Here is a 14,511-nt window from a genome sequence, read left to right as displayed (position 1 = left end):
GTAGGCTCTGTCCAAGGGAAGGTCTAGGGCTGAAGGCTGTCATTTAGATTCTTTTGTCCCACGGTATGTTCCCTTGATGTAGTACTCTCCCCCTTTTCTTATGGATATGGTTTCCTGTCAGCCAAACTGCAGTGATTGTTGTCTCTCTGCTGAGTGTAACCACCCAGCAAGTCTACCCCGTTCTGGGCTGGTACTAGGGGTTGTCTGTACAGAGTCCTGTGATGTGAACTTCTGTTGGATTCTCAGCCATGGATACCAACTCCTGTTCTAGTGGACGTGGCTGTGGTGTGCAGGGGACTCTGTGAGGGTTCTTAGTTTGGCGGTTTAATGCTTTATTTTTGTGCTGGTTGGCCTCCTGCCAGGCAGTGGCAGTTTCCAGAGAACATCAGCTGTAGTAGTATCCAGAGGGACCAGAGGTGGGCAGGGCCCTAGAATGCCCAAGATTATATGTCCTTTGCCTTCAGCTACCAAGGTGGTTAGGGAAGGACCATCATATGGGGGCAGGGTTAGGCATGTCTGAGCTCAGACTCTCCTTGGGCAGGTCTTGCTGCTGTAGCTGCTGTGGGGCATGGGAGTGAGATTCCCAGGTTACTGGAGTTGTGTCCCTAGAGGGATTATGGCTGCCTCTGCAGAGTCATGCAGGTTGTCAGGGAAGTGGGGGAAAGCCGGCAGTCACAGGCCTCACCCAGCTCCCACACAAACTGAAGGGCTGGTCTTACTCCCGTCGTGCCCCCAACAACAGCCCTGAGTCTGTGTCCAGGCGGAGGGCAAGACATGCTTGAAAACTTGCCCCAGGCTACTCGTCTCCCAGCTGCAAAAGAAAAGGGCTTGGTTCTCGCCTGTGGAGTCTGCACACCGGATTTGCACCCTCCCCCAAGTTCTGGCCAGGAGGCTTCTCGCCCTGTTCAAATTGTTACAAAGTTCCGCTAGAGATTTCCTTCTCCCTGTGGAATTTTATCCCCTGCTCCTCTGGCTGCCCTCCAGATGGATCCCTGTGGTGCCAGGCAGGAATGGCCTGCTAGGGGACCCAGCAAGCTTCCAGGGCGTTTCTGCTGCTTCCTCTACCCCTGTATTTCACTGGCTCTCCAGATTGACCCAATTCCAGGTAAGGTTGGAAACTTTTCCAGCAAACAGACCTTTAGTTTCTCCAGTGGGGGTGTGTGTTTGGGAGTGGAGGCTCTCCCTTTCCCACTTCTGCAGTTGGGGCACTCAGTGTTTGGGCTGTCTCCCAGGTCCTGCAGGAGCAGTCCGCTTATGTCTGCGTCCTCTCAGGATTGCTGGTTTGTTCTTGCAGTCAATCTAGAGCTAGAATTCACAATGCAAGCCTCTGCATGCTGCTGTATCTGGAGCTGCAATCCAGTCCTGCCTCCCATCAGCCGTGATGATCTTACCTCCTCTAAAGACCAATTCTCACTCTATTGATAGTGTTTTCTACTTGTAAAATTGGCCAGTTAAGGACACTGTTATTCAGAGAATGGTGTAATCAGTTAATAGGATCTATATTTATTTTATAGTCCATATTTTAATTATTTATTATAAAGTGGCAACAGTAAATATCTGCCTCACTTATCTTGTATAAATATGAGGACAATTTGTATATTTTCTGGAGGGACATTTTGAGTTCATCAGAAGGAAGACACTGAAAAATTCCACATGGTACTATATATTCCCATTAGGCATTTTAGAATTTAAGGCTATAATTTAAATCTATTATTGATTATTCTAACTCTATAGGACTGAAAAGGCATTTGCAGAAATACTCTCATTTCCCTGTTTCTATTTCTATTTATAAAGAACAAATAACTTATTTATTTAGGCTTTCCTATGTTCTCTGGGCCATTGATAAGGGTCACAAAATATTATACAGAAATCAGAGCCACAGAAAGATGATAGAACATATAGTGAAGAAATTAAAAGGAAAATTAATTGTTGAAGGAAAAATATTCATAGGACATAGAAATATGGAAGCAATAAAGCTGAAAGAGACATTGGGGTAGCAGTTAGATAAAATTAGAAATGATATTCTGTGATGTGCTGCTCCCCCAAAATAGTCAATTTAATTTTTGACTGCGTATGAGGGGGCATTCTGTCTGGGTGAGAGGAAAGGAAAATATAAATGTTTGAAAACAGACAAGCTTATAGAGCATTGATATCTTCTGACATATTACAAGTTGGCACAGCTTGCTTTGGCTGGCGCATGACTGACAGGACACTCTTTGCTAGATTGGTTCTACCTGGGGCTGTGTTTGGAGAAGTGCTGCTGCTAAGGCTTACGTACTTTCAGCCCCCTCCAAATGTGCTCCCTAAGTGCCTTTAAGTATGCCCATTCAGTCTTCATACATTAATTCGGGGAGTTGTCATTGTGTACAAGACATTGCTGTGGGTACCAGGGATACAGCAGTGAATTGCAATAGATGAAGGTCCCACACAGAGCTTACATTCTAGTAAGGGAGACTAACAGTAATCAAGATAAGTAAGAAAAGTATATAGGATGTCAGAAGTTTATTGTCTGTCTCTCCTACTAGAATGTAAGCTCCATGTAGGAGAAAATACAAAGCAAGAAGGGAAGACTAGAAGAGACTTGTTTTACCAGTCCTTTAAGATTCATAATAACCATAAAGCAGAGTTACCGGCAAATTATTATTATTCCACTATTCCTAAAGTGGCTATAGGAAAGTATACTGTTTGTACAGTGCTCTAGACATCACAGAGAAGGTTACTTATATCCAGCGGTAGATGAACAGAGTTTTGCTACCCTACATCCCTCCTGTCTGACCTGAATTGTGAAGGGATCTTGACATGCCTTTGGCCACTTTGTACCAGGCACACAGGATGGAAGGCTCTACCTTAAAGTGTCATTTTTCTGCATGCTATTGAGGAAAGACCTGAACCTAGATTCACTAAAATTATGTTGTCTAAACGCATGATACCTGTCAGCATATTTTCTCCCAGAACTTATAACCATCACATTATTCCTTGCCCCTACTATAGCTTAGACAGGCATTTCTGTTGTTTCAGCTTCCCTAGAACACTTGATATAAATCTAGGCACTTCAAAATTAGAAAGATAACAGAATACAGTAAATGTATTTTAAAAAGAAGAAAGGAAAAGGAAAACAACCAAGCATAGTAGATGTCTTCTGGGTTAAGAATTAAACTTGAGAAGTTCCTCTGTTTAGATGGGCCTTTCTTGGATTTGAAAGTAAAGAAGGGCCATTGATTGTATGTACCTAACTACTAAGCCCCATTTTCTCATCAGAACGTGAAATGGAAAGTTAGCAATTACGAGGTGAATTTGAATTGTAGACAACCTGCTAATGTAACCCTAATTTTTATTTGCTTAAATAGTCCAGATTGACTGTTTACACTGACTGAACTTGCTGAATATTTGCTAAATAATCAATTCACTTTATTGCTGAAAATACCTCTTGAGGAAATGACATTAAGGAGTTATATCTCCTTTGTTAGTGAATAATCACTTCCTTCTAAAGATAGCAATGAAAAATCAACAGTAATTGCCTCTAGAATGTGGTGTCACTCAGAATGTGTAGACGAGTTGTCTAATATGTTTTTAGACACAGCTCAAATTAATTAGGTAATTGAAAATCTATACTTTGCCTTGTAAAGATGTTCAGAGTTGATTATCAGCACTTTAAAAGCAGGAGTATGATTTTTTTAAGTTTTTACTTTTTCATGTTTCTTAAAATATAGTCTTTTTCCAAAGGAAAATATTTCTATTTAATGATAAATTTTAAGAGATAATTTGTTTGGATTAATGACTCCAGTTTGTAGGTGCAAAAATTAATTTAACTGATATTTGATGTCTAAATATTCTTTGAGACCTTGTGCTAGCATTTCTGTCCATAGTGTCTCTTAAAATTCAAGGCATATTAGCATATATGATACTGTACTACTTTTGAGTATGTGTACTAGTCAAGAAGTATAGCATTCCTCTTTGCAGTCAGAAGATATTCTAATCCTTTAAGTGATGTTTTCATGAACTAAATAACACTTTTCAGACAGTTTTTATTACTGTAGAGTTAACCTTGTAGCTTTTAGTTATCAGTTCCTCTATTCATTGTTGTATGCTACCTTATAATGATTAGTTAATGTAAGGGATAAGTATTGTAAAAGTTGACCACCAGGAACTCTGTGTTTTCAGCTTATCATTCATAATAAATAGTTGGAATCAGGGACTCTCAGAAAGTTATTAAAGAATCATTTAAGATAACCTATCTAAATATAAAATCTTCATTTATATAGATCACTAGTATATATAATCATTTGCCCTGATTATATATATTTCATCAGGTCCAATATTATCCTGTGATTTTGACTTTTTCAGTTTTCCAGTAATTCCAGTGAATATAAGTAGTCTCACTCCAAAAATCTCACTTAAAAAAAATTAAAAATAGCCACCATGTTTTTTACAGTTTTCTGAACCAATTTGTGAAAAATCCTTCGAAGAATTTGGCAGTAAAGGTGGCAACTCTCCTTTCCTGAGCTAACTCTTCTCTTTAAAGATAAAAAAAAAAATTTAACTAATTATTTTTGGAATGCTTTTAGATAAATAACTGAATAATAAGAATTTGTATTTGTACTTAAAATTATAAGTTTTGAGTTAATATGGAAACACTATTCCTTTTACTGCCCTCATAGGAATAGCTTCATGGCTTTTAATGCTCTGTCCATAATTGTTGGAAAAAATAAGTCAGGGACCAGTGGTACCTAAGACAGACATTTTCATCCCTTTTATCTTATGTTAAGTCTTGATCTCCCTTCCTATGGCTGTCTTTACTTCGCTTGCCCTCTGTTAGCTCTGTCTGGTTCACTGCCCCTGATGGGTCTCTCTATGTCTGTTTATTGACTCTGGGTCTCTTTCTCATCTGGCTTAGCCTCTATGCCATGTCTTTGTGGCTTCCAGTTTCCCCAACCTGAAGACTCTGTCCTTCCAGCCCATGGAATCACATCCCCCCGGCCCAGATGTTTCTGTCTTCCCCTGCCTGACTGTGGTGTGCCTGGGCTCACTTGCCCTTCACTTCCCTTTGACGGGGGCTCTGTGTCTCCCTCAAGCCACAAGCTCACTGTCTGCTCTCGCCTACACATTCTGTGTGCCCCCATGTAAACCCCCTCAGTCTGCTCTGTCTTGTCATAGACAGACTGACAGCAAGTCACCAGTAATAAATCTGTCTGCTGGCCAAAATATTCCGAAAACATACATCTTCAAAGAAAACTGCATTGCTTTCAAGAGGTGATTTAGAACATCTAAAATGCATATTTTTTGGTACTAAAATGAACTTTCAGAGTGAACATTAGGCACTATACATAGGCCAAATATTCTTTATTTATAAAATCTCAAGATGTTCAGAGTTGATTATCAGCACTTTAAAAGCAGGAGTATAATTTTTTTTAAGTTTTTACTTTTTCATGTTTCTTAAAATATAGTCTTTTTCCAAAGGAAAATATTTCTATTTAATGATAAATTTTAAGAGATATTTTGTTTGGATTAATGACTTCAGTTTGTAGGTGCAAAAATTAATTTAACTGATATTTGATGTCTAAATACTCTTTGAGACCTTGTGCTAGCATTTCTGTCCATAGTGTCTGTTAATATCCCCTTCAGCTGTACATTCCTGACCCTAACTATTCAATATATTGTACCAATAAATGAAAACATCTTATACCAGCTAGTTTATAGATGTTTTGCATAACTGCCTGCCACAATCCTTGAGAGAATTCAGTTGTATTATATAATTTCTTAATTTCTAAAGTGCTATAGAAGTGACTTGTTAAAAAAGTTGGGGCAAAAAAACATACACCCTACCTTAAGCTTTTTGTAGCAATGATTTCTATTAATGAGACTTTTTAAGGAGACCCTAAGTTAAAAGTTTTTGATAATCTAAAATCAAAATTGGCATGAAGATTCTTTTGTTATTAGCTAATATTTCAGAAGTTTTAAGAAAGTAATGTAAGCATTTTCAGATTTTTTACTTTTATTTACTTTTTAAAAATTCTCTTCAAAGAAATTTAGTCTTCTGTCAATATTAATTTATATGAAATAGTAGCTAAACTTTCTCCTTCTCAGTTTCCAGATGGAAGGCGATTAAATTTAAAATAAGACATTGTTGGCTGTGTATGATGGCTCATGCCTGTTATCATAGCACTTTGGGAGGCAAAGGTGGGGATAGCTTGAGGCCAGGAATTTGAGACCAGCGTGGGCAACATAGTGAGACCCTGTCTCTACAAAAAAATAAAAATAAAAATAAATTAGCTGGGCCTGGTGGAGCATGCCTGTGGTCCCAGCTACTTGGGAGGCTCAGATGGGCAGGTCACTTGAGCCTGGGAGGTTGAGGCTGCAGTCACCCATGAGTGTGCTCTGCACTCCAATCTGGGCAATGGAATGAGACCCCATCTCAAAAATAAAATAAGACATTGTTAATTTAAGGCCACAAATATGTGATTAAATATAACCAATATGTAGGAAAGCTGCTGTATGTTAAATTAGAGGTACTCAGTTTGAATATTACAGTGACAAGTATAGTTTTCCATAATCACTATAGTTTAGAATTTTTGCCATATTTTTCTTATGAAGGAGTAATCACTCAGTTATTTGTTTTTGCTTTTCTTCAAAAACAATATCAAGCACGTAAAAATCAGCATAAGTAGCAAGGCTTGAATTTTTAGATAACCCAAATTTAATTATTTTACCAATTAGTTAATCATCTTCAATTCATCCCCCCCAAAATTAGAGCCTAATTTCATGTCTTACCCCTGAGTTATTCTTGATTCTCTTGAGGCAAGAAACTAACTGTAAATATTTATTCTTGAATTACACAAAGATGTATTGAACACCTAATGTATTAGGCACCAATCTAGGCTCCAAGGATATAAAGGGTATTAGGTATGACTTCTGCCCTCAAGGAGCTCACAGTCTCCTAGAAAGAAGTCTTGTGTTTACTGCAAAGATTCTCTGCTCCTAGTGAAAGAATGATCATTGAAATGGGTGGTGGGGTTGGGAGTAGGGGAAATAAAGGGCTTCTGAGCTCTTTTAGAATCCAAGAGTAACTCTTAGTTCACCAACACCTTTTTTTTTTAAATGACACTCTGTTATTGAAGAGTTAGTGCATCTTCTGAAAGTATCCACCTTCCTTCCATACTTCAAGAAAATCTGACTTTTTACTCTAGATATTACAAACAAGCACATGTTACATGTGATTTCAAACTCTTTAATAGTAGCATGTCAGCATTTACCAGGAAGATCTTTGGATTTATCATTACTGTGGGAAATTTGTATTCTCCCAAATATGTGGACAATTAATGGCCAGATAAATATTCACAATCACACTGTCTGTAAAATGGGGTAAGACTAGTATCATCTCATTGGGTTATATTGAGAATTAAGTGAAATAATTTATATTCTTAAAACAGTACCTGGCATATAGTAACAAGTTCATAATTCTTCATTTTGCATAGTTTTGATATACACAAATTTTTGTTACCATAGTTTAGTTAAATAACATCAATTCCCCAGAAAACAAGATTCAAAGTTCAGTTACCACAATATATTACCTGTAAATGCATTAAGAGCAAACTTTGCCACTAGCCCTTCAGTCCACAGATCTCTATGTGAATAGCAGATGAACATCATGATCAATGGCCAATCACATCACTTTTTTCAAACTCTGTCACTGATTGGTCACTTCATATCTGCTTTCAGTTCATGTACAGATGGCATTGTCTCCCATTTTACAAGAATGGATGATCAAAAGAGAGACTTGACCAACACACATGACAGTGCAGTAAAGAAATGAAACACTGGAAATGAAATCGAAAGTGTTTATGACAAAAAAGGTGAAGATATCCCAGAGAAAGTGACACTGGCAAACAAAAAAGCAAGACAAAAAAAACTCTCATGTTAAATGAACTCTCAGAGCTATTTCACAACATTGAAAGTGCAAAGGATAAAATGTTGAAAGCTGATTGAAACTTAAGATTATGACACTTTGCCCAGGCACAGAAAAGATAATGGTTAAACCATACCATAAGTGATATGATAAAAAGAAGGCAACTACTCATCAATCTACTTTAAATAAGTTTTTTTACATAGAAATAAAGCACTTTAATTCTCAATGTTTCTAATGTTTAAATTACAGTGTACTAAATAAAATTAGTTTTATTATTTTTTCTTTTTTCTTTTTAGGTAACAATAGAGGCTTTTTAATACTTTAACAAAATGTTAAAGGTCATAGAAAAATCACAATTTATCCTATTGATTATTATGATCACTTTGCATGGTTTCAGCTTGTATGTTCATTTTTATAGTCCCTCATCATCCAAAGCAAGGACTTCCTGTAGTTGTTATTAATAATTATTTTGTCCAGCAAGTCAAGTATTATAGTTTTAGGGAAACTGTTCATTGCTTTTCAATATTTGAGAATTTAAAAACTTTGTCATTTCTTTCCTGCCTCTGTCTTTGTATTTTCAAAGTGTCTAAGTTCTAACTGTAGTCATATCTTATCGTAGGGTTACCCTCAGAGCCTCCTGATATATTATACAGCAGTACAGTATTTAAACTCCTTATTTAACTACTCTTCAATATTCTACCCTATTTCTTCATTCTCCTAAGTCTTCTACTTAAATTTCATGCTAACCTTTTCCTTTTATTCTTCTTCCTGCTAATATTATATTCTTCCATACTCTCCTTCAACCCCTGAAAGCCTATCAGTTCTTTAATACATTGTCTTCCTTTCAAAATGACACCTGCCCTAGAACATATCCTTAAGAGAAAATTATTTAAATTCCTTGGCTTCTTCCTTATGTTTCATCTACATGTCTGTCAATCAGAAAAGACCAATGTCTTGCTTGAATTTAAATTATTACAGAAAATTCTATGTAAGCAAAATGTAAAATTCTAACTGGACATTGACTAGATTAGCACTTGCCAACAATGCCATGATTGGCAACAAAATAATAATTAAAAATAAATACTGTGCATTTTCACTGTATACACTTTGTACCTCTTGAGCCATGTGATTGTATAGGTGAATATTTAAAAAAAATGAAATTTACATTAAGTAAATCGTCATAATAGAAATCTTGCTTTCAGTTTTCCACTCACAGTTGGTTTGATATAATTACTGCCAAGAGTTCTGAGGCTTTCAGAAGATGAAATCTTCATCTGCCTGATATTTTCTGCACACACGTAGAATGATGAGCAGGCTGCTGGGAGCTTGAGGAATGGACTAGAAGCAGATAAATTTTGATTTGGGCATGAGTATTTTGCTCAAAGAGAGGCTGACAACCTAGTTTGTTCTCTTTAAGACCTTTGGGATAATAGTGAGGTGACTGGAAGAGGATTCAGTTTGATAAGCTGACTGAATGTTGTCTGAATATTTGTCAGGTTTAAAATGCTGAAAGAAGTTTTTAATCTATATATTTAGGTAAATTTTGCTTGGAATTTTTTGTCTGGTACTACCTCTTGAATTTTCCATGGTCATTGCTGCATTTAATGCTAGTTAAAATAAGAGTTCATTTTTCAGAAAAAAAGCATCAGTGTGACTCTGTTTGGCTTGTTTCAGTTCATAGTTTGCTAAAGAGATTCCAAGGAAATTCTCAGAGGCCTCAAACTTGTGATGGTAATAGCATCAAAGTCAATTAATTTGGAATCTCTTTAAAAATAATAATAATAATTCTCACAACACCTAAAAGAGTTATCTGCTGTAAACAGAAATTCTTTTCTACTTCTCATTTACTTCTCTGAGCCCATATCACATCATGATTACTAGTTTCCTTGGTCATAAGCTGTCATTTTTGTTAGTATATTTTATTGTGCAGTACAATGAAAAATTTTTCGTTAAACCAGTTGTGCATCTCCTGCTCTAAAATGGAAGCAGAGTGATAATTTGAATGTAGAACATAGTGACTGCACCCTGACTAGAGTAATCAATGCAAGAACATCCTTAAAGCTTTTCTTCTGTAACAAGGGCAAACTCAGCTAAAAAGTTTGTTTAAATCATGCTTGGCATAACAAGAGCCTTTAAACTTTATCTATCTCTGACTATCTATGAATATACCTGACTCATCATCATAGTGCCTTTCAACTCAGCCCCAGTCAGCTCAACTGCTCTTCCTGCCTTTACAGATATTTAAAATTCCTTAAGGCTTCTGGTGAAGGCTGCAGGGCTTTTATACTTAATATCATTTTATTTTATAGCATAGGAAGTTCATAGCTCATGAATATCTCAGATTTGCAAAATAAAATGGAGGGCCTTTTCTCTGTATACTCTAAGTCTCTTTTTGGTCTCTGACTATGTGGTGGTTGTGTCGTATTTGTGTCATGAGCATTTGTTTCAAAGCAGCAATTACATCATTACAGCATTACAAAGCAGCCATTTTAAAAATACTAAAAAGAACAGCAGCAAAAAGAAGTAATGTTTTTAAAAAGTCCTTCATAATCTTAATCTGAAATTAAAGAAATCAAAGAAATTATGTTAGCAACACTACTACATTATAGCATTTCTCCACATACAAGAGTAAAAGCATCTTGTATTACTGTTATTTACAAATGGCTGTTCTTTCACCCATGTTCTTGTCCTCTGTTATCTCCTGTAAAGAATAGTACTATTATCTATTATGAAAATTATCTTGAAAAGCAATAAATTATCCTATTTAGTAACTACCTTGATTTGATTAGCTCTTTTTCTATGTTATTACAACATAAATGTTCTTATTGTATGTACTTTATTAGTTTTTCTTAATTGCCTAACTTATCTTTAATGCCTCACTTTGCTTTATACAGTTTAGTAAAGATCCACACAAAGGATTGACAGTTAATCATTTCAGTGTATTTTCAGGTAGTTTCCAGTGAACTAAATTGTTGTAATGTGTGATGTTAACTCTTTCACTGTGAAGTGGGAGGCATCGTTCCTTAAAGTACTCAGCTGCCAGAGTTTTCCTGGATTACTGACTTTACTCCCTGGATCCAGAGAGGGTATTCCCAGTATCTAGTCTCTGCATCTTGTCTTCTGCCTTAGCCTTTTGTCTTGCTCCTTAACTAATACGATTCTTGAGGTCCTACACCTGCCCATCTTAGTGGCAATACCTTTACACCACAATGCCTGGTCAGTGCTAACTTACTAGGACATCTGCAGAGTGGGGAGACAATAAAGATCAGCACCATCTAGTCTGCCCTGCCCTCTCTCTCTCACTTGGATGTCGTTCTTAGATCTTCTGGTCGGCTCTGTTGCTTTATTGCAGTCAAAAAGATTTTTTTTTTGGAGACTCTGCTACAGAGAAGTAGAGCTTCTTATAGACTCTTGAGCAAAGCCATGTCCTCCTCTGTCTCGAGTATGAGAAGCTTTTGGGAGGGATGCATTTGGAGGAATGACGAAGCAAGGATCACCTTCCTATCCAGTGAAATAACTGACCAACAGAGTGACATAAAAGGCAGATCACTCTCACATCCAGATGTTTTCATGGACTTACTATACTCAGAGCACTGTGACTAGCTTGTGCATTAGCATGTTACTTGGCACATAGGTACAAAATAAATGGTATGTCTATAATATGAATTTAGGTGGTTCCATATCTCTTAGCTGGAGAACTAAGACATAAAACTCCAGCTGTTTAAGGCGGCAAATGTGGGTGAGTGGAAATCGCAGTAAGTTCAGAGGGGAGGGACGTCACTGTGGTCCAGAGTATAGGGCAAGACTTCTCAAAACTATGAAACTTGAACAAAACCCTACAAGGATGTTGATTCTTAACTCTGCGTTCACTGTTTCCTGCCTTTTATCATTTGTGGATCATGGCAGTTGGTTATGTCTCCTTAGAAGAGGGAATTCTTAAGGAGAACCTAATAATAAAAATCCTGATACTTTTTATTTTTAAGCATTTCTGCTTAATAATAACTCTTTCAGAAAACCACCCTTGATTCCAAAGATCATAATAATAGAAAACTTCTTAACTTCCCTTTGGATGAATATAGTTGTCCTGCTCTACTGACAGTTTCTCTTCTCCCGCATTTAGATTATAAATACACTGGGGACTGGAACCCATGTGTTTCTCATCCTTACTCTGTAATTCCCCATAGATAAGACTGGCCTGATTCTTACACTGTAATCTAATCACTTACCAAGAGTGATTTTTGTTGAAGGTGATGGATTAGCCTTTCAAATGCCCCAGCACAATCAGCACCAGTTGTCTTGGGCATTCCCATCAACTGCCTTTGTCTGATCGCTATTCTTGTTCCAACTAAATATGTTCCTGCTTCGTTTCCCTGCTAACCCCATTTCCATAGGATGTTGAATATACTTTTGAGGAAATGGCAAGACTTCCCTTAAGAATATGGGCTTTTCTTTTTGGCAGTACATGCGCATAAACTGGGAGATATGCACATTGGTAGATGAGATCTGACCAAGTACAAAGAAAGCCTTAAGTGAGAGCATCCAAGTAAATTTTAAAAACCCAGGCTGGAGTGCAGTTGCGCAATCTTGGCACACAGCAACCTCCCCCTCCTGGGTTCAAGCGATCCTCCTGCCTCAGCCTCCTGAGTAGCTGGTATTACAGGTCCACGCCACCACGCCCGGCTGATTTTTGTATTTTTAGTAGAGACGGGATTTCACCATGTTGGTCAGGCTGGTCTTGAACTCCTGACTTCGTGATCCACCCACCTTGGCCTCCCAAAGTGCTGGGATTACAGGTGTGAGCCACTGTGCCTGGCCAATGTTACTTTTTAATTTAGTAAATGTTTTTAGCCACTGTGTTTTAACTCAGTTTAAATATAATAAAGCTTTGCTCACATCTATTTGAACTCATGTTTTCTAATTCATTAAAAAATTTTCATTCAACTATTGTTTTTAAACCACTAATGAACCTTTTTTCCTGTTCTTCTCTTATAAAAATGGGCTGTTAGCCAGGCGCGATGGCTAACGCCTGAAATCCCAACACTTTGTGAGGCCAAAGCAGGCGGATCACAAGGTCAGGAGATCGAGACCATCCTGGCTAATACGGTGAAACCCAGTCTCTACTAAAAATACAAAAAATTAGCCAGGCATGGTGGCAGGTGCCTGCAATCCCAGCTACTCAGGAGGCTGAGGCAGGGGAATCGCTTGAACCTGTGAGGTGGAGATTGCAGTGAGCCGAGATTGCGCCACTGCACTCCAGCCTGGGTGACACAGCGAGACTCCGTCTCAAAAAAGAAAAAAGAAAAAAAAAAGAAAATGGCTGTTTTCAATATGTGGACCTTAGCATATATATTGCTTTCTCTTCTTTATCCTTCTTTGTGATCCAACTTTCATTCTGTTTGGCAGATACTGATTGCTTCGTGATTTTGAAAAAAATAGCATGTAAGTATACCTCAAGAGAATAGATACCAGCAAAGTTATTCTTAAATGAACTTCTGTATATTGCAAGCTGTTTTTTATAGACTGTCATCTTAAAATCTAATTGAAGGCAAATATGGAAGTCTTTTTACCATTAATGCTACAGAGATTCACTTATTTAACATTAAATAAATATTTCTTGACTTCCTTCCATGTTCCAGATATAATTCCAGGTGCCGAGAATCTAGCAGTGAACAAGACAGACAATGACCCTGCTCATAGCCAGCACACATTCTAGCAAGGGTTGCAGTAGAGATACAGATGACACATAACTAAGTACACAGCCTGTAGCGATGGCAGCCAATTTTCTGATTCTTTTTCCTTTACTATTGCTTCAAGGCCATATCTGCAATCTCAACACAACACAACACAACCTGTAGTGTTGGGCTGAATTTAGTCTCAAGGTTCTGCCTTCATCTAGGAAGAGGTATTTAAGGGCCCAGGAAAATGAGGCTAGGAAGGAGATGGTAGACTTCAGATGTTTTAGGAGACCCAGTATATAAGATTTGACACCCTGTGGAGAATAGAATAAGTCAAGAACAGCTCCTAGGTTTAAGCTTGGGTGACCGAGTTATTGATAACTAGTTCAAGAGTCCTGGGATGAGAGGCAGGTTTAGAAGTGCGGATAATGAATTTGGCTTGGGGCAGTGAAAAATACAAAACTGGAAATCAGAAGAGAAGTCAGAACTGAAATACAGATTTGGCTGTTATCAGCATTTCATGTAAATTTTAAAAGGAGAAGGGGCAAGAAGAGTTGTCACTATAGCCAGATACGGCAGGATGAGGATTTTTTAAAAGTCCATTGCATTTGACAGCTGAAAAATCACTGATGACTTCAGGAAGACCAGTTTCAGTAGATGTGGGTGGGGACAGAGCCACATCATGGTTGGTTTAAAGAATGAAGGGCTATGATTGTCTAGCCAAGGTCATTGTGCTCTTCCTCCTTGGAAACTTTGAAACTGAGGTCAGAGCCTCGCTTTCTCCCTCCCTCCTTAGCTTTCTCCACACAGGGCCCACAACTGGATGCCTGAGCCAGGGGCATGATGGAGGGACAAATTAAGATCGTTGGGTCTCTGGTGGGATAAGGGCCCAAGGAAAAAGGAGCCTGATGTTGGTGAGTCAGATATTGCAGG

At 37.8% G+C, this 14,511-nt stretch overlaps 1 protein-coding gene across 2 annotated transcripts in view; it reads left to right on the top strand.

The window, feature by feature from the left end:
* Positions 1-14,511, top strand: part of FAM172A (family with sequence similarity 172 member A) — a 481,319-nt gene that overhangs the window by 336,929 nt on the left and 129,879 nt on the right. The window lies entirely within an intron of this gene.

Source organism: Nomascus leucogenys, chromosome 2, assembly GCF_006542625.1.
Source record: "Nomascus leucogenys isolate Asia chromosome 2, Asia_NLE_v1, whole genome shotgun sequence".
Lineage (NCBI taxonomy): Eukaryota > Metazoa > Chordata > Mammalia > Primates > Hylobatidae > Nomascus > Nomascus leucogenys.
Note: the sequence above shows the minus strand (reverse complement) of the source record. Positions and strands in the feature narration are given on the sequence as shown.